The 21,460-nt window shown below is 42.5% G+C and overlaps 1 protein-coding gene across 1 annotated transcript in view; it reads left to right on the top strand.

Moving 5' to 3' along the window:
* The window catches only part of LOC100745903 (complexin), a 329,300-nt gene that overhangs the window by 242,967 nt on the left and 64,873 nt on the right, over nucleotides 1–21,460 (top strand). The gene's annotated exons all lie outside the window — the stretch shown is intronic.

The raw sequence follows: 21,460 nt of genomic DNA, 5'->3' as shown, positions 1-21,460 counted from the left end.
CGTATCTTGTCGTGCGCTTACATTTGAGTAATTAGCGAGATTGCGGCGCAACTGCGCTACACGTAAGTATTCCTGGTCTGCGTACCTTTGGACGATGCAATCACGGCGTATCGTTTGTTAAGGGGAACTGCGGCTATGTTTGTACACTGCTAGACGCTACGTATATTTTCGTGCGTAAGCATTACGGCACATTTACCCGCTCTATACAGAACGTGATAATTGGTTCAAATTCTCGAGGAATTATTTGATCGATTAGAATTTTATCTTTTTCTTTTTTACAAAAATGTCTAAAGGCTAAAAATAATTCGTTGCCACGCTGCTTCTCGAATTTCTACGATCGAATGTCACTGTTGTTTCGACGACTAGAGAGACTTTTGATGTTTCAAGAAAATCTATTACACTTGAGAAAATTACAACGATAGAACAGTACGATTTCTTCTCCGTAAGTTTCCCAATATGTTACAATTTATGCAGACAAAATATGCAGATTTTTATGCGTTGCACGTCGGGTCATCGATGCCCATTTTCAAAGTTGATTCTAATCCTATCATATAGAAACCTTTCTCGACAAATCTCCTGGGTGGGAAAATTTTCGAAATCGAAAATGAGCGAGAAAAGCGGTGTCAAGCTGGCAAACTATAGGATAGAAATTGTGATATCGCTGGAGCCAACTGGTGGCCCAGTGTTTCCAATGCATATGCAAAAGAACCGGCTGTTTCCTTTTTTTCCCCTCTTTCAATGCGCCGCCCGTGCATATTCATGAGCCGCATCCGTAAAAATCCTGTGTAATATCAAGCTTGCATCCGGGCATCACGCGACGAAATTTTGCGAATTTAATGACCGATGTAAATCCCTGAGAACTCCAGAAAATCTATGGGATCGTTATATTAGAAAATATGAAGGTTCAGAACGTGGCGTGGGTCAGAAACTCGCAATTTCCCTGTTTTCTAATATATTAACCCTTGTAATGGATTCAAGATGTTTAACCCTTGAAAGCTATAGCGGCTGAAATTTCATCCGGTGCGATGTTTTATTAGAACGATACCATCGCTCTATCACCATTATTTTTAATCCCTGCAGACAATAATTTCTCTCTTCTTCATCCGATACTGAATAATTACGAAACATCAAACTCCGCTTTTTTATAACTTCGTTAATTCTTTTACATAAATAGGATACACCGCGAATTACCTTCACCCTTTTCACGATCTTTAAACTTTCATTTTCTTTCCATGGGATTTATGTATACCTCTTTAACCAAGTAGAATGCTTCGGTCTGCAATGTTGGAACGTGTGCCGCTTCTTTCATTTATATTTCTTGCGTATCATATTATTTCTTCAACTGTGATTTTCGCAATATTCCCGGCTCCATCTAACCAGCCGTGACGTATCTGATAAATAGAGAAATAGGACCAACATACTCTAAATGGAGAAGGTAATCGAGAGAGGGAGAGTGCAATTACAGCAAGATAACGCGTGTACGAGACTTCACGCGGCATGTTAGCACGCTCCTGGAACCTTGCTCGCAATCATACACACACACACACACACACACACACACACGCACGCATAGACACACAGACACACCCTTAGTCAGAATACCCACATGGCAATTCGATTTAATACAGGAAACGCCTGCGCCAAGTCAAAAGTAAATATTAGCATCGCGTACAATTTAATAAAGTATATCCACCGCAAACGCGATTTGATTTGGAATATGAAATTCTGTTCAAATCTAGCGTTTGCATTGTTTCTAGGCCAATGAAACGATACCTCTGACGTAACTACAATTGTATGACCATAAACGCCTCCAGGAAGAGCGCATCGATTACTCTCGCCAACCCGAGCAAACATTTTGCATAATCGCAATTAACATAATTCTGCTGGCCGGAAGATCGCGTTTCAAGACGAATCGCGAAACCACTCGGCTACTTAATCCTCCCGCAGATAAAAGCTCCAGTGTTTTATCCAGTATTCGCTGCGAAAATCGTCTCTCGTAACCGGTAGCCGACTGTTTCATTGTATTCGTTAATTCCACTGGTTGCACTTTTGAACGAATCTCTTCCTTTTTTATATATCTTTCTTTTTTATTATTTTTATATTTTTCTGGATAGTTTGTACGTTACATTTCATAGGAAAAGTGGAGTAAAATATGAAAGATAGCTAAATATACGCGTCGCGTTGAAACGTTAATAAGAAGCGTTAAAACCGTTTTGACGAGCAATATTTTCCGTGGTGGATAAATCTCGAAAGGCATTCACGAGTGACTGTAACAGCTTCTTTTCTAGAAGCATATTTCCGCGATGTTTTTACAGTAGAGGCAAAATCAAGTGTACAAAGCGTATCGTTCGATCGAAATCCGGGATCTGTGTCTCTTGGAATTTTTCACCGAAGTCTTCGTATTACTTTCTTCGTTTAACTATCCACGGATACATGTACATTTCTATGAGATCGTTAGATCGTGGACTTCTATGCGATTACGAGAAATTGAAAAGTGGAAAAACATAGGAAATCGGCATAGCGCGAAAATGTATTATATATGAAGTAATGCAAAGATTACCACCTGCTGTAACATTTAATAAATAAAACGAATTTCTACTTAGATTCTATTCTATTCCATTGCTTGATTCGCCTCTGCGAAGATACCAGTTTTCGCGGATATCCGCGGTGTAAGGATTACCGAGAAGCAAACTTACATTAGCCAATTCGCATTAGCGTCGCGCAACGGGAATTGAATAGATGCAGCAAACAGAGAATCCTTTAGGAAGCTGCGAAGCGTGTCCAGGTCCCCCAATTCCGGGGGTGCCGTGAAATGTCTCCGCAAGGAGGGTGAAAAGTTCAGTGGGTCAGAGAATGGGGAAACACGGTGGCCCCTCAACGAGCCGTGTAACGAAGCCAGAATCCACGAGCCCCCTCGGTTTGCAGAATGCGTGATAAACACGAGGATTTTGGCGCACGGAAGACCGTGCGAGGCAACGTAACGGCAATTAACGATCGCGTAGACTCGGTTGGACGCGTTTCTTGCTGGCCGTCGATCGAATTAAGAGCAAAGCATAGCTCCAAGCCTCGCTCAGAGAGCGCCGGTTCCAGAGGGAGAGCCATGAAAATGCGATAAAAAATACGACGGTCCCTGGACGCCGTATATTTCCCGCGGCAGAACGTTTTTAGGCTGAGACACGCAGTCGCAGCGCGAACGATGACGTCGAATATGCAGAAAAGTTCGGTTACACAGTCGATTCTAGCGGTAATTCTGTGGACACGAAATTGAAAAGTGGTCTAAAGGTAGACAGACGGCTGCGCTTTATATACGCGGCGAGAATTTAGGTCGCTGGGTGATTGTCTCGCGTCTGTAAAAAAAGACACGTTGCTTTCACAGAGAGATCAAAATTACCGATAACGTCACCTGCCTGGATAAACTTTAGGGACGTTTCGTAATTCATCGAATACGATGAAGGCTAAATATCGTGATCTGGTTCGTTACACGTTTAACGAATATATGTTGCCACGCCACAGTGGCAAGTAATAGATGATGAAACAAACGTTAACGCGGTTATCAAAAATGATTTAAACAACTGTTGAAACGTGCGACAGCCACGCCCAGAAATGGGTGCTTGTGCATGTAGAGCGCAACAATTCGCGAGATTTCGCAGCGAACATCAGAGTCCAGTTTCCGGGCGACGCGACGATCGTGCCGCAATTGGCGATCGATTTGGCTGCTCGATGGTTGCTGCTCGATTTGCCGCATCTCGAATAAAATATAATCTTTGACTAGGGCGGTGGGATGCGAGTGGAAAACGCGTGTTAAAGCATCGTCTCGATGAGTTTCGCGCGAGCTGCTGGCTCGTTCGAGAGAACGAAGCCCCACCAAAGCCAGCCCGTGTCACCATCGACATCCGCAGTGCCGTAGCTGGCGTCCGGCCAAAATCCTGCACATGCAACCCCTCCGCGGCCTGGTCTGCTGCTTAGTAAATCGGGGTTACCCGGGATTCTAGCCGCGCGTCTTTATCGCGGGGATTTTCGACCGCTCGTCCATTGGGAAGCACGAAGCTCGATGATTATTAGACGGGGATTTCTCTTAAACCGGCAGTGATATCCAGGAAATTTTCCCAACGGCGGCTCGTAAAGACACGGAGAGGAGCGAGCAAGATATTTTTCCAGGCGAAATACCGACCTGTTTCACGCCTTTACGGTTGTTTCGCGCAATCATCTGACAATTTATAGCTTAAAGATCTACGATTCCTCGGTAGGTTATTGCCGTAATTGAAATAAACGACATCGAACGGAGATTCAGAAGCCGTTACATGGAATCAATGGTCGTGAAAAGAAGCGACAGATGAAAAGGGAATGATCGAGATTATACAATCGCTCGTGAAAGTGTTTCAAGACTCACTCAGTATATATATATATACACACACATAACGTAATAGTATTTGGAAAGTATCGTATGTATTGTACTATATGGAACGTTTCAAAGTTTCGTTAATACTGTGATGAGACACGAATATCGTGGTTATATCAGTAAAATTCGAAACGTAACTGAAAATGTATAGGGCATTACATATAGAATTGAGATTTAGCTGTACATGTAAGCGTGCATACACATATCCGCTCATAACTATTGGAAATTTGAGATTAATTTCAGAGATGATTAGGAAATTATTGAAACCTTCAACGATTCTCGTCTCGTTTGAAATTTTATATAAAGCTGAGTAGGAATCGTAGAATTTTAAAGCGAATAAAGAATTCGTACATTGGAAATTACAATAGAAATCTAATTTTCGCCGACAACATTAAACGCCCAGCTTATATCCATTAACGTTTTTCAGTCATTGTTTCAACTGTTTAACAGTGCAATAAAACGAAGAGTTTGTAATGAACAATTTAGTGAATAATTACTCGGCGTACGTGTGTGTAACAGGCGTACTTACAATTAAATTGAATCTCACATAAAATCACACGTGCCAAAGCTATCAAATTGCGATCGATACAGAAGCCAGAGCACGCGTGGATGTCTCGATCGCTGAAATTAGATTTTGAAAACGTTATCATTTTCATCTCAAACGAGATCGGTCTTACATAGCTTGCGAATCTATTTCGTGCGCCCGCTAAAGTTTCTTCCACCGAGTTTTTGTGCCTAATTCCAAGGGATTCGATAGAATTAGGGATCCGATGGTTACACCACAAGCTTTCCTTCTTCGGGCGAAAGGATTTCCCCCAAGATTTACGATGCAGTCCGATGAAAACTATTTATCTTGCAATGGCCGACCACGATAACGTCCCGAAGAGCGGCGTTTATGTCCAGATGTCGGCCGTCTCCTGTCAATTTTTATCTTTATCTTCGACACTTTTTTCTCATCCTTCTGCCGTGTCAATGGCGAAGAAAGATTACATTGTTTACCGTACGGAAAAATGGACACGCATCCACGCGTTGTCGATTTATCACTCGTCGTTTATCGATTTCAACTAGATTCCGTGTAACAGTAACTACTAGAGAACACGTGTGCAAATAGGAAACTACCGTCACACCCAGTTTCCGGTGAATTCCATGTCTTCCATTTTGCGCATCAAAGTTTCACGTCGTTTAACCGGCGCCTCTCCTTTCAAACGCTTTCCAATTTCATTTCATGGATAGAACCACGTGAATCAAGTTTGCGAATATTTAACAAACCAATGTGGTTTGCCTGACCCGAAAAACGCGTAAGATCGTGATACTCATTTTGAAGTAAACTCGACGCGATCCGAGTTTATAAATTCGATGAATTTTAACCACTTTCGAACTTTGGTTTCCTGGAAAATTCTTGCAAGGTCGACGTGCATTTTTTAGAATTTTTATGCAATTTCAGATTTTTCAGAGGAGAACTGAGGAAATGGAATCCACGTGGCGTGTAATTTAAAATTAAATTAAATTTAAAAAACTTAGGATCGATATATTCCATTGATATAACTATATTTTATACAACCTCGCACGCGTTATTGCATTCTGTGGAATTTTTGTCATCTTTAGGATTATAAAAATATTTACAAAATTCGCATCTTTGTTGTTAACTGTATAAAGAATACCCATTCGATGCGTTAATCTTTCTCATGCGTAATGTATTAGATCTTTCGAAAAGTTTCTTTCGTTTTATAACGAAATAATGGATGCACAATATTCCGTTTTATATTATTTTATCGAATTACGTATGATCCATTTTGTCCTATCAAAATAAAGATTCCAAAGTTCGACAGATTAGGTTTCAAGTTTGTACAAAGATGCGTTGTTGTAAAAGACGTGTCTGTAAAAGAAAGACACTTTCCGGACAACCTAATATCTTCGAAAGGCTTAAATTATGGCATCTCGAAATGCGTCGTTACATAAATTTTAGAGAACAGGTCGATCGAACGAGAAGGCAGATCGCGAAACTGGACAAGGAAAGTGCGCAAAAGGAAAACACGTTCGCCGACATTCCCGTTTCCTGGCTCCATAATTACTCCAGTAATTCGTGCCACGTGCATGCCGCTAGGTGAACGCAAAGTATTCGAGCAACGACAACGATTATACGAAAAAGAGGAAAAAGAGCACGGGGTAAATTGAATATTTCTTGCAGCTTTGGCGAAACCACCTCGACTACCAACATTTTCCTAACGTAATTAGCGTTCTGTGTTTTCTCGTTCACTCTTAGTTTCTATTTGCCAGCGAATTCAAAATCTATAGCAACCTGCTGACACAAATAATGCACTGGTTCGTGAAATTTGAATATTTAATGTAAAAACCAGTTATGAATATATTACGCGTGTTATCCTACGAATAATTCAAATTTTACCAATACCATTATGATACTCGTGTCTCGTTACAATATTAATAAAATCCCAAAACGCTTGTATAACGTAATAATAGTAATCGCATAATGTATCGATCACGTAATATATTATTTTCGCGAGTCACGATGGTAATAATAATCTCTTTTCGAAAAATATATTTCTACGGTGTATACGTAAGAAAGGGACGTGATATTTGTCGCTGAAATTCGAATACCACGAGCGAGAACACGCATCCTTTCTCACACTTCCTGTTGTTACTTCTTGTTGTCGCAGGACCAACAAGGCTGCAGGGCTTGGCGCTGTTATCACGTCTCACTAACGACTTTTTCTTGCGAATTTTCTTGCCTCGCCCGCCTTCCTCCCCCACGCCATTTCCATATCTTCCGGTGGCATCTCTGGCATTCGTCTTGTCTTTTCTCGCCTATCCTCTCATGGACAATCACAATCTGTTCGATCGTCGCGATATCCATTCCTCGTGTCTATTACGTACATATTTCTGCGTGATCTAAGTCTCATAAAAATATGCGTTTGCATAAACTTGCGCAGTCCACCTTATCATTTATTAATCGCTAAAGCTGAACCGACTGATGCTAGCTGTGCCAGTATTACTACTGTAAAATCATTCCTTCGATCATGAGTCATCGACGGAACTTTTCTTTCCTTAATGTAGTTTACAGTGGATGGAAAATTGGACGTTGACTTCGAAAGTTCGTTTCATCGAGTTCTCGAAATAGCTGCAATTTTCGACGAGAGCCAATTAGACCTCCTTAATCTAGATCATCGCACCCTTTGCCGTATTCTGTCTAAGCTTGTACAGTCCTCGGAACGGTCCCTTCTGATCCCAGTTATCGTGTTAGAACGGTGAATCCTTCTGCGAGGAAGTCATATGGAAATTCACGATAACCTCGGGAAATTAATCTCGTTAAACTTGCATAACGATCATCCTCCAAATTTATTTGACAATTGTGGCCGGATTCGATGACTCGCGCGTCGTCTTACGAACCTTTACAATGTTCCATCTTCGCTTTTTCAGAACTGTAAAACCATCCCAAAATTTGTCATTTTCATCGAGGATTCAAAAGAAGCCATGTTGGTCAATTGAACTTCGTCAATTGAAAGATAGAGAAACAAATACTTTTTAATGTTAGAATCTACGATTATACAATATGTCATGGAAGCAAGCTAATTTTTTTTAAAGAGAATTTTATGCATTTATAGAAAATGCATTTATAGAATGCATATAATATGAGAAAATAAATAAAATATCCAAAGCACTGTCTATAACACTTTGTAGGTGAAACAATCTTCCACCGAGCTTCTACTTTCCAAATTACGCTTCTTGAAATGTGAATTTGCACAAAACTCCGCAATCTACTAACGATGCATGTAACAAATAAAATAAAAAATTTTGGGAAAAGTGGAGTCGATCAGTTCGACTAGAATTGATAATTATTAGATGGTTTTAAAGATAATTCAAAAGTTAGCAACGAAAGGAAAGTAAGTTGCTTTGCCTTGCGTTCTTCCGAAACATATACGAGACAACCTGTGACTCGATTTGCGCGCGTTTCAAAAACGCAACCGCAAAAGTCGTGAACACCAGATTTCGGTCCCGCGAACGTAATTAGAAATTTGTGCCGTGGCTAATTCATTCCGGGATAATTACTCGCTACCGGACGTGACGTGTCGTAATTTCTGCCACACAACGACGTTACACTTTTCCTCTGACATCGATCACCCGGGTCGCCAACGTCGTCACCGTAGCCACCGTTTCCTGAATATCACGGCCGACGTTCCACAGTAACATTTTTTATTCCTTTACCAGCCACTTACGGCTTATCGAAAAATCTAACGTTTTAACGTCGTTGGCAAAACAGTATGCAACAAATTGTAGTTAGAATATCTAGATCCAAACACGTATACCGCTATTCACACTACTGTGTAGTTTGACAGCTTGCAAATTATTGCAAATATACGAAATACACCTCAAACGAGGCTCTTTAACCGAATAAATAACGAGGCTACGCTCTATACTTGGCGAATGAGACGGATGGAAATGAAGCAGCTGAGGATCAAAATTTCTATATGAAATTCTACGCTGTCTCGCTCGACGAGAATTCTCAATGTTTCTCTTTAACTCTTTTCGGTATCCAACTAAGACATGATCTACGTTTAATAAACAAGGCAGATAGAAATAAACGTTTCAGCTAAGATTCAACATTTCTTGGATGTACGAGATTCACCACTGTCCCACTTAAAAATGATCTCTTTTACTAACGAATTTTTGATGTTTCCCTTTAACACTTTTTAGTATCCAACTAAGAGACGACGCTGTATTTTACAGTCTTATCACAGTCCTAGTCCAATAAGCGAGACAAATAGAAAGTTGCAGCTAAAACTCCAAGTTTCCTAGAAATTAAAGGTTCGACACTCTCTCGCTGAGAGAAATTTATTTTACTAACGAATTTTGGATGCTTCTCCTGAATTGTCTTTAGTATTCAACTAAGAGAAGTACTTGTTCCAACGTTTCGTTACTTGACAGAGATTCGTAATAAAAAGCGCTACGGAGTTTTCGAACAACGCGATATATCGATAAAAGGATGAAAAGCGTCGAAATTTTCCCTCTGCGCTTGAGTCATCGTGTCGAGGCACGCCATGATATAAAACACGATAACTTGGCGTTGTAAATCGAAGAAGAGATCTTATCGTAAGTCAAATATTACACCGTGTGCTGGCTTGTCAGACTTCTCGACTATCCTTCATTTCTCTACAACGATCAGGAGCTTTCTCGGCTTCTTAACGACGATGCAATTCATCGTAAATTATCATCGGCGATTTTACAGTCTCCTCGTTGCAACGATTTCGACGAGTTACACGAGGCAGTTTACGCTGAGCGTAAATCAGCCACGCGTTTCGGCCGAATAAAAGCTGCTAACGGTCGATTATTCGCCGGCTTCCAGCCATAAACTTTCGCCGCTAATTTACGTATCCTAACGGGCATTTATTGACCCTTCGCCTCTTTCCCTCTACCTGTTCAGGTACCGGTAGCTCGATTATACAGCGCGAATTATGATCGTATCTCGAGCATCGGACGGACTTGCGGCGAGTGGCTGGAAACGATAAAACCGGGCTGCCAAGTCTACCTCCACGCTATAAACTTTATCTCGCGCGTAATGCGAGAAAAACGTAAACGCGAATAAAATCGAGGATCTGCGAAAGGATGAGCGAAAGAGTCAGACGTAAGACATAAATTTGTCCTGATTTTATACATACGTACGTCGCGTGTATTGCAAGAAATTTGAAAACAAGTCGAATTTTATATATTAGGTCGTCCCAAAAGATTATTATTTTTACTTTTATTATTATTTTATCGAATTACGTATGATCCATTTTGTTCTATCAAGATAGAGATCACAACGTTCGACAGATTAGGTTTCACGTTTGTATAAAGATGCGTCGTTGTAAAACACGTGTCTGTAAGAGAAAGACACTTTTCGAACAACCTAATATATGCTATAATCGTTTGATTTAATCGTGTGATATTCCCGTGATCGGCAAATACTCGATAATTTGTCTATTTTAGCCAGAGTGATCTTTACGCATTCTAACTACGATATCTCGTAGTAAAATGTATATTGCAGTGGAGGTACTTGGTCCATTTTATTTATCGTTGCTTGCATCGAACAAAAATTTCGTTTCAAGTTCTTTTTCAGTCGATTTTAGCGAAAAGGTGTATTTCAAGAACTAACTTCTCCTTCCAGTTAATTTACAAGCAATCGGGAAACGATGCTTCTACTTCGACGGTTCGGTCAGCCAACAATCGGAGAAAATCATCGTGATTCTTCTCGGTCGTGGAGCAGGAACGCGCTCCTTACTCGTTTCATTGAAATAGTCCGCCATGATCCAGCAGACCGGCAACTTAAAATCGTGCACGAAGAGCGTTTTAGCGAGTTGTAACGTATAACGTCGATTTAAGGCCACTTTCATTGACTTGCCGGCGAACACCTTTTCGGCGACATATTGCAAAGAAAAGAGGTTCAGCAGGAAGTAGTAAAGTGATTGCGAGAGGAACGGGTAGAAGAACGCCGGAGGTGGACGCGCCTGGTTTATGATCACGGATATATTCCATTTTCGTCTTCTGGCCACTTTATCCGTCTCGTGGAAGGCCGGCTAAAGTACGTTTGATTGTAAGCTGCCCGCTGTGGTTTAAGACTGATTTACAGTAAAATGGTGGTGGCGTGGTTCGCGCGCACGTGAGTGGACTTCGAGGATTCAGTTGCCGAGCGTTAAGCTGCTGTTAGTTCCACGACGGGCTTCCCTCGTTCCTCGTTCCAGCTCCTACAGTTTTGCTCTTGGTTTATCCATCTGCTTTTGGTATGGGAAGGCGGACACGGCGTCTTTCCAGCTTCTCTAAATATCCGCGAGCTTTATCTCTTCCACTCTCGTTGCTCGCTGCAGTCCGGCGATTCTTCTCTTTCGCCCATTCAGAGGCCGTTGCTTTGCTTACTTGTTCGCTTCGCTCCTTGTGCTCGTCTGCCTCAAAATTTCCCTCCTTCCATTCGCCGACCGTACGTACAATTTCTCCGCCAGCCGCCGACTTCCCCTTATTTACCGTTCCACCTTGATTCCTCCGTCTGTTGCTTTTCTCCTTTTGCCCACGCCTTTTAAACACTCCCTTTGTCCGTTGTTCCTTGCCGTCCGTGGCTCCTCCTTCGATTCCCCGATAAAAGAGTTCCCATCGGGTGTATGTAAGCGCCAGGAAACCAGCTTCTTTCTCCGTCGCTTTCACCCGTTCTTTTTTCTCCCCGCAGCTCCTCGCGCTCTGCTAGCTTGCTGCTTTCTCGTTTTTCTTCGCGTCCTCGATTCAACCGCACACCGCCACTAAATCGATCCGGCGGCAGCGAGAGAAATGACAAGCCGCGAGATGGAAAAACGCGAGAGCGGAGAAGTTAAAAGGAGAAAAGCACGTGCAAGAAGGAAAGCGGCATGGAAGTAGAAAGGGAGCATCGGTAGCGCGACTCCGACGAGAAAAAGAAAGGCCGTGGCAATTAGGCGGACGATTCAGCCCTCCTTAAGGGGATCATCCCGGCACAATGTAGTCGGAGAACCGGTCGATCGGTGCCTCGGCGTGAAATTAAATGACCGCCGCTATTTAGACCCGGATAGAACAAATTGCTTCTACGGACACCCACGGACACCCAGTCGACAGTCAATCGTATATCGGTGATTGGATTATTACATGGCGTTTAATTCGCACTTGCGTGTCCTGTAAGCGACTTACACACCATTGTCTAGGGTCTTTTACGATGTAACTCGTATTTTTGCTTTTTATTTATTAGGGTTTTCATGTTCCTACAAATATTTGCCGTTTCTACATTCAGCGTTCTAGTAACCAGTTTCATGTTATTAAAGCTATACTGTTACACGATTTAGGAACGAAATATGCGCTGTTGGTATTTGTCTATTCTTGAGCATTTCGCAAAATGTTACGTTGGTTTTAAAAATTAAATACAAAACTTGTCACTCACTTTTCCCATATGATACACCGTTTTTCGTTTCAACTAACGATAAGCTATATTCGAATATCCTGATTTAAAGGGACAAGCGATATGAAACTCAGAAATTCGACGAATACAAACCTACCATATTTTTTCCGCGTGATTTCCATTTTATAGATACGTATTTCACCCTGTTTTTCTCGTAGCCACGTAAATATCCACGATGCAGTTTTGAACATTGAAGCAATAAGAGACTTTAGCAGCCGCCTTTTATAACACAGCCTCGGAAACTAGTTTGTACGGTTTCGATTCTGAAAATAATCGTAGTAAAAGTCCAACGACAGTGGAAGTTAGATCGAATTCTTTTGACGGAAGTCGCAAGGGACGTGAGGCGATCACAGGGAAACAGTGAGCCGCATCAGGACTCGATTTAACGGAAATGCAAACTAATGGGATTCTTTCGACAAGACGCGTGTGTCTTTATAGGAGCGTTTCGTATCCGAGTAACTGAATTGCCACGTATACGTTCTCATAGTAGTTGCAGAGCTTCGCTGCACAATAGTAAGCGCTAGACGCCTTATCTACTACCATGCGTTCCAGTTAAACTCTTCTCGTTCTAGTGTCGCGTAGATCGTCGTTTCCAGTTAATTCGCCGATATTAATGCCGCTGAACGCTTTTTCATAAAAAAGTACAAAGACTATCGGAATACTTAAAAAGAGGCAAAAAGAATCGGAATACTTAGAACGAGACAAAGATCATTTTGTTCGCGCGCAGACTGCTTAATTTCGTCTTTGTCGCCTAATCTTTATTACTCTTGACAATTTGAATCTTAATTGGCGAAATAACGGTATTGGAACACTAAATTTACACTTAGAATTTATATTAAAATAGTTATATATTTGTTTGATAAACGATTTCAAAGATATTCATCGATACACACTTGCGCGAGTCTCATCTTCTTCATATCAGACTGTTAAGTGAACAACTGCGTACACACATACTTCCACACACTCATATTCACATACATGTATCACTACTACGCGGTCAATCTAGTCTAGCACATAAAATTATACATATCTCAATACAATTACCATGATATTTTTTGTATGCTCCGTTGCCAGAGAATTCGAGCAGTAAATACAACCGCAAGGTTTCACCTGTACTTAGAAGGTTTAACGCGAATGGGGTTAGGTCTATTAACTTGACGTCCGTTTCTGCTTCAATTTAATTGCATCAAAGAGACGAGACAATCCCTTATTCGAGATTCAATGGCATTCAAAGTGATTCTACGCGTGTTACGTCGCACGAGCAACGTGATCCTTCGCTACTTTTAGTCGACTGTACGAGTCGTTAGATACATATGTTACTAGTCGCTGACATCCGGACACTTTCGTCGATCCGTAGCTACGGTATGTGAATCTTTCCGGGTAGACAAATTAATGGTAAATCGGTAGTAAGAAGCTACATTTACTATCATCTTGCGCAATCACCAAACTATAACTCTAAGATATTTACTTACTGAAAATCGTAGCGATAGTATATCTTAATATGTACTTACGTACACTACGTATATGTAGGAATGTTATACTATTAGTTTGCACTCACACGAAATCGAATATAATAGCCCGTTTCACGTAATCGTCACTCACTACTTCTACCACACAACAACACAACGATCTTCACACGACGACGATAAATTCAACTCTGACTCTCTCAACTCTCGTTACAATGTTTTCCATGCTTTTTTTTTTTTTCTTAACATGCCTTGGAAATGCTCACAACACTCCTTGACGACGTTAACGTATCTTGACAATGCTAATAAACGATTACCCCTCACGCCACGTCCTTCCCCGATGTCACACTATCCCACATATATTTACTATTCAAATATCACTGCTTGTATTAATATTTGGGATCTTTCTATCCATTCGGAAGAATCTTCTTATCTTGTATGTTGCTTTTAATTTCATTTTAAGATATATCTTTTTAACTGCCGATTGACGCAAGAAAATCAAGAAAATCCCTTGTAGTCTCCAGTCGCGTCAAGGAGACACGAACAAACTAGTCTCCGTTTCAGGCTTAATACAACTTTCAATCCGACTCTATTCTACTTAGCATAATAAGCATTATCAAAAATACCGATTACTACAAGATCAGTCGCATCACTGATACTTTTACCAAACTCCTCTACGATCTTCAGCTTCGTATTAAGACACCTGCCAGCGATTGACGTATAAATCAGGAAATCACTCATTTACATCGCGTTTTCCTTTGTAAGTTCCCTTCAATTGCACGAAAGAAATGCTCTCTCCCTTTCGAATTTAATACGACAGCTTTTAGACTGATTCTACTTGACGAATCAATTTCATGTTTCGTAAATCTATCCCTGTTAAACCCACCGGCCTCATCTGTCACCGAATGCCCTGTATATTGGTATGGAGAATCAAGAATTCGTAAAAGCAGTTCGTAGGCGGAAAGTTGGAAGGTTTTCCCGATCGGAAGGCAGAGTAAGTGAGAGAAGACGAAACGATAGAGCCGGAAGCATGAGAAAAGAAAAGGGCATCCCGATCGTCTCAATTCAGTCGTGTCGGCGGCTATAAAGTTGTTCTTGAAGTATTCCCATATCACCGGCCGTTGGTATGCCAATATACCGGTGCCTGGGCTTTGTCGCCCCTTCTCATTCCTGGAGCCACGCAGTCCCTTCGCCAACGTATTCCCTCATCGACCCGCTCTCGTCGTAGACCGTCTCCCAGGAAGCCATCGCATACCCGGTTTCGCACGTGGTGGTATGTCTGCATACCATCGAGATAATGATTGGCAGCAGGACTGCCTGGAGTCCGACCAGGACGACGACAATCCTCGACAATTCGTGCCGGCCTAGCCAACCCTCTAGCCTCCAGACGATATTAAACCGAATTACTGAGGAGTCTTCGGATCCCCGTGATTCTCCGTGATCAGGCTGGTACTGCGAGAAGCGAAGCAAAAATGCGATCCGAAACGTGATCGAGTGTGGCATCGTTTTTAGATCAGGCGAGTAACACCATAGGTTGTAACACCAAGCCTCGAATATACTCGTAGTCCGTAAATTTCGTCTCTTAATACTGATTCGAAAGGTTTGTGTCGGTCTTCTTATCGATTAGCTACATAGAAAAGTACATTTAACGTCGTATGGACGTTCTTGAATATTTCCGACGACGAAAACGTACGATTAGCTTGGACTTCCCAAACAGGCTGAAATTTCATTGCACGTAACGTAATTGTTGGTATTTATCAGCTATAGAAAAACTGATAGCAGAAAGGCGAAGACTCTTAACGATGAAGAAGCGATTACTTCAATTTTGTGTCGGATACTTCTCGCGGTATCGCTGACAGTTATCTGTTCCGCTGTCTGTATTATACCAATTCGCTGGTCTTGTCGAATACAATCTGTAGTTTTGTACAACTACGGTATTTTTCTTAGCACTTGTGTTCCAACACAACTTTCCCTCGCGCGTCTTTTTCTTCGCACGATTTTGCGATTCGCGTCGCGGTCTCGAGCGCAATATCGTCACGTTAATGAGATAATTTCGCGTGGCCAGAGATATTAAACCGTTTCGGTAATTGCGGACGTTAATAACGATAGACGTGTTGATGGAACACACGAGCAATCCGTGTTTCGGCATACTAAGCGGCGCAGACGTGATGAACTCGTCCACCACTGTAAATACTCGGACCTAATCAACGCAAGATGGCCGGATGGGAATTACAGACGAATTTCGTGGTAAATATTTGTCACGATCGACAAAAGTCCCGAAGGACGCTTGTTTCGAGATTTCAATCAGCCTGCATGCTGCCATCCAAGAGTCTCTATTACCGAACTAATTATCACTAATTAGCATTGGTTTAACCGGTAAGACCCCCATGACCGTACAAACACAAACTCGTTATCGACTCGTCTCCTTGTCCACGATCGAACTTTGCGCGTATAACGCTCGTCGAAACATCTGCGAAGCTGCATAATTTTATTCGCAAAATTTCAAGGAAAATATCTTGGTTGGTAGGTTGGCAATTATTCGAAACCTTAAGGGAACGCAGCTTAGGATAAATACTAAATACCACGAAAACATTGCGCGAGTTGTAGTATGAAGCAGATTCGGAACGATTCTATGCCAGCCACGTGCAAGAAACTAACGCAAATGCTGTTAATGGCGAATAGTCGAACATTGATAACGCGATTAACTCTCACGTTGGAAATATTATTCCTCGTTTTTCTATCTTCCCTTTAGAGAATTATCGTATGAAAAATTATTATAAATTTAACAGACGCAAGGAACTTAAGAAAACAGAAACCGTAGCCACGACGTGGCATCTTTACGAACCAGATATCGCAGCGTGTTCTCGCGTACTCGGTTTCCTTAACAGGTGCAATTTCCAAATTCCAGCTTTCTGCGAACCGCGTTCAAAATCCGACGTACATCAGAAACTGGTAAATTTATAATCTCGGAACTTTACGTACGAGTTGATGTATCTTTTCAGAAGTTTTTCGAGGGCTTAAAGAAAAAACAGGTAAATTAGCAAAGTTTAAACTTTCCTTCTTCCGCTACTGCGCCTCGTCCTGGCAATTTACAAAGCGATTTTTTTTCGAACGAAAGAGACCTAGTAAATGACACAGAACACGACCGATAATTCGACAGACAGATTCGAAGTCAAATCGTTCGATTTCGAGGATCCTTTGACAGCGTGGCCCAATCAGTCGAGGAAAATTGATCGCTCGAGCGCTGGGATGCGCTACCTGTGTAGTTTCAATTCACGAAACGCAATGGAAACCGATATGTTTCGAACTTGCAGTCGTAGCTGTGAGCTGGGCTAACGAGCTGCCTCGCAGCGAGCGGCTTGCGTGATCCCTGTCGTGGATTTGCGTGCAGATACGTGCGTAGGGAATTCTTCGAGCCAACGAAATTCCAAGACGCCGGCCAGTGAGGTCGTTTTACCTGCTTCGTTTAGTCGTTTGTACTTGCATATTTTACGCTATCGGAAATATCAGGTGTTTTTGCGGGATATCAATCTCGTTGTCAGCGTTGCCTCGGAAGAGCAGGATGAAGGCCAAAGACGATATCGATACCGTTGATCACAGTATCCACAGCCCTTTTCTCTGCACGGTTTCGATATCCAAATACTATTCGGTATCACGAGGAACAAATGGATTTATAGAATTTCTAACAAATATTTGAAAGACTGTATGTACGCTCATTTTTCTTGTTTTCTTCTTTTTTATCGAGCCAAGGAAATTGGATCTTGCGACTGCTATCATTCCGAAAAGCTGCGCTTCATATTCGATTCAACGACGGGTCCGATGGCATTAATATTCATGACGAGCGTATATTTTTTTAATCACTTTCGATATTCATTGCGCGCCTGCAGCTATCGCGTTTTTCAACGAAATTACCTTTTCTCCTTCCTTTCAATCGATAAATTTATTTTTGCTCTACCCTCGCCCTTTCTTTTTTTTCTCCCCCTCAAACCAGTCCATTTTGCCGGGATTCGACACACATAGACAGACAGATAGATAGATAGATAGATAGATAGATAGATAGATAGATAGATAGATAGATAAAGAGAGAAAGTGGAAGGAGGAGCAGTAGATTTTTTTCAAATGTTCGATCCACTGGAAGCGGCAAGGATCGACCAGGGGCCATAGTGCAATTACGCGGTCGGTCAATCGAAAAATTCGTCGCGTTAAACGCACCTGGGCGAAAGGATCTCTCTGGAGAGAGCGTATCGATTTCGCGTCCGCCTTTAGCCAGCCAAGAATTTAACGTCGTTTTATTCATTAAATCAGTACCACGCCGCTGGCGAAACAACTACCGGTTCTTTTTCCAAACCAATGGGCAACGAATCTAAAGAGATTCGCCTCGCTTATATCGTGCTGAATTTACGAGGCAAAACGGTGTCCAACCTTGGGTATCGTGCCAATGAAATGTGCACAGGGGTCGCGAAAGTTGAGCGGCGACAAGTCAAGTCGAACGGACAGTGGCAGAGGATTTAGGCGAATCAGTATCCTGACGGTGCCGGACCCCGGTGTTAGGTTACTTGTTTACTCCCGAGTGCCGGAACGGCCGATGCATTATTCAACGACTGCTTGTATTTATCAAGCCGATAGCCAGCTCGAGACCCCGTGCACACACGAGGCGGTACACGCGCGAGCACGTCAGTACCAGGCGGTCGCGTAAACAGGTGAGAGATCGCCTTCAATTCTCTCTCTCTCTCTCTCTCTCTCTCTCTCTCTCTCTCTCTCTCTCTCTCTCTCTCTCTCTCTCTCTCTCTCTCTCTCTCTCTCTCTCTCTCTCTCTCTCTCTCTCTCTCTCTCTCTCTCTCTCTCTCTCTCTCTCTCTCTCTCTCTCTCTCTCTCTCTCTCTCTCTCTCTCTCTCTCTCTCTCTCTCTCTCTCTCTCTCTCTCTCTCTCTCTCTCTCTCTCTCTCTCTCTCTCTCTCTCTCTCTCTCTCTCTCTCTCTCTCTTTCTCTCTCTCTCTCTCTCTCTCTCTCTCTCTCTCTCTGTCCCAGTCTCTGTTTCTCTCCCTCTCGAGATTCTCGTAGCCTCGTACAAGTGGATTGCCGATGTTTATGGATTCGGCCGCCTTCACGGTTTACCCTAGCCTTTCTAGTCTCACGACTTACGTGCCATAAGTTAGCAACGCTTCGCTGCTTTATCGCGAATAACCGAGACCGAGATTTTCTTTTCGTTAAGTGGTCAGGCTTGTTGAAGCGGCAATAGTCGACTTCCATCGAGTCGTATCTCGTTGCTAGTCGTTGCATCGCGTTGCGTTGGGCGCGTGGAGAAGAGACCCGTGGAGGTTTTAGGGGTTGCTTCATGGAGTATGTCGCTGGCGATTTATTTAACAGCATATTGGATACAACATTGGACAGAGAGGTAGAATCTGAGTAGCGATTTATTTCAGCTTCTATATCGTAATTTGTTTCACATTCTATATTATAACAAATGGTTTACCTCGGACATTTTGCAGAGTTTTATTTATTATGCATATTCTCTAGGTTTTTGAATATCTTAAGTTTACGTATGTACCCTTCGTGTTTTTTGTGTTCTGTGACTGTGTCTCTGTGTTTTAATTAATAAATTTTTAATTAATTTAAATGTTTTAATAACAGAGGAACTGTGATTTAATTACGGATTTAATTACGCGTTCTTCTGTCGTAGTTGCACATGCATTCTAAACGTATTTTGCAACGTACTGGATGCAACGATTGAAAAAGTAGAATTTGAATACCGATTCGTTTCGCCTTCTATGCATTAGAAGTAGCTTATCTTAGTTTGCATATATTTAAGTATTACGAATATTCTTTACATTTCGTAATATTTCGATTTCTCAGGAACATATGAATATCCGCAGTTGATTTATCAAGGATTTACCAACTTTCTGTTCTAATTAAACATATTTCCTCCGTAACATGATTACAGATACACTTACAGCAATTCTGCCCTTCATGCTGATTGTTAGTAACATGTCCCATCCAGCGTTTCGAATCTGAAGAAAGCTCGAGTTTTATTGTTTCCTTCGTAAAAGTTCATCCTCGTTTTCGACGCCTCGCTAATACGACTGATCTCGCGACTCTTTGTTAGAAAATAAACAAAACCTCTGACCTTAGCAGAAAATAATAGCATCGAACAATTTTGAGGGATGAAAGGAATGTTGAAGTTTCTGATATGTGCGTGAAAAGCCCGATAAATCTTCGAGAACCGAGTGTCTGGAAGATGAAGGGTGCGTGTTCCTCTCGGTGTCTATCAAGTTCCTATTCTGCGCACCATGGTAGATGGACGAAGAGGATGGAGACGTAGGAAACGAAGGAGAATTCGAATAGGCAGAGAGAAGAGATATACGAGTGGTACAAGCAGCGATAGAGGCGGACAATGAACGAGAAGCCAGACAATGAGCGAGTGAATCGGGACGGAGGGACTCAAATGGGTTGGTAAAGGGTAGTAGCAAAGGGCAAGTTCGATGGTAGCGATCGCTAGCTTCGATAAAGCTAGTCGAAATAGGAGGAGAACCAGAGAACCTGGTCCTCTTGGCCGAAGGTGGCATCTTACCTTCCTACGTACTCGCGCCGTTAATGACACGAAGATCGTAGGTCCTATTAACTACAAACCGCAACTAGACCAGGTTCTAAGTAGTGGCAATAAATTATATCGCTCATTAAGCGAGGCTTGTACGCGGGAATATTCCTTAATGGGTTTCCGGTGGCGCGCGGAATGCGTGTGTTCCGAGAACCTTTCGCGTTTAGTAATTGCAATTTCACTTGAGTGCAAGAATCGCGTCCTCTGTTGTACGTTGCCGTCTGTGTCCCTGCCGCTTGCAGGCTTCCCGCTTCTTCCACCAAAGCTTTTACGCGTGATTTTCCACTGGCGAAATTTCACCGAGACTTACGTTTCTATTTCACTTGCATGAGGGAAACAATAGCCGGAATTGAACTGGATAAAACTCTGCTCGAATTGTTATCATTGACCGGTCGGTTCTTCTTCCACCACCTGGTTTTTTCAAACATTCGACCCGGCTAAATTGGATGGATTTTCCATAAAAGCGACCGGCGATAGGGGAATTTTCCAACGCTGCTTATCATTAACGTTCGTAACGTGAAGAAAAATCGGTGAAACCTGATCGGTATTCGACGCCCTAATGGAATTAAATCATTGAAAACAAAGGAAAAAGGAGAACGGTGGAAGGCGGTGTTAGCCCAAATTACAAAGCCGTTCTTTCCTGACCCAGTGTCGTCGATTTATCTCGAGGGTGAGCTGCGACGCACTTCCCCTAACATCTCCCGCGACCTCGTCGATTGGAGCTCGCGCGCGCACAGAATCCTCGCCATCCACCCTGGATCGTACGGATGCGTGGACTCTGGTTTTCTCGGAAGGAGAACCGATCGGCGTCGGCTCCACAGAGTCCCGTAGAAATATTAGGCGCAGGGTTACGGGCTGGCTCTACTCGCAGAGGCAAGGCTAGGACGCGGCAAAGGGGTTAGAAGAGCGTTCCAGAGGGGGAGACCAACATTTTTCTACCCCTCTCTGTCCACCGTGTACCCCTTCCGACTATCGTGGAAGCACGCCCACTGGAGAATGCTGGTGGGGAACTCGGTTCTTGATAGGGGACGCCGACGATGCTAGCGGCGGCGGGGG

The sequence above is a fragment of the Bombus impatiens genome, unplaced genomic scaffold (genome assembly GCF_000188095.3).
Source record: "Bombus impatiens unplaced genomic scaffold, BIMP_2.2 scf_0452, whole genome shotgun sequence".
Classification (NCBI taxonomy): Eukaryota; Metazoa; Arthropoda; class Insecta; order Hymenoptera; family Apidae; genus Bombus; species Bombus impatiens.
Note: the sequence above shows the minus strand (reverse complement) of the source record. Positions and strands in the feature narration are given on the sequence as shown.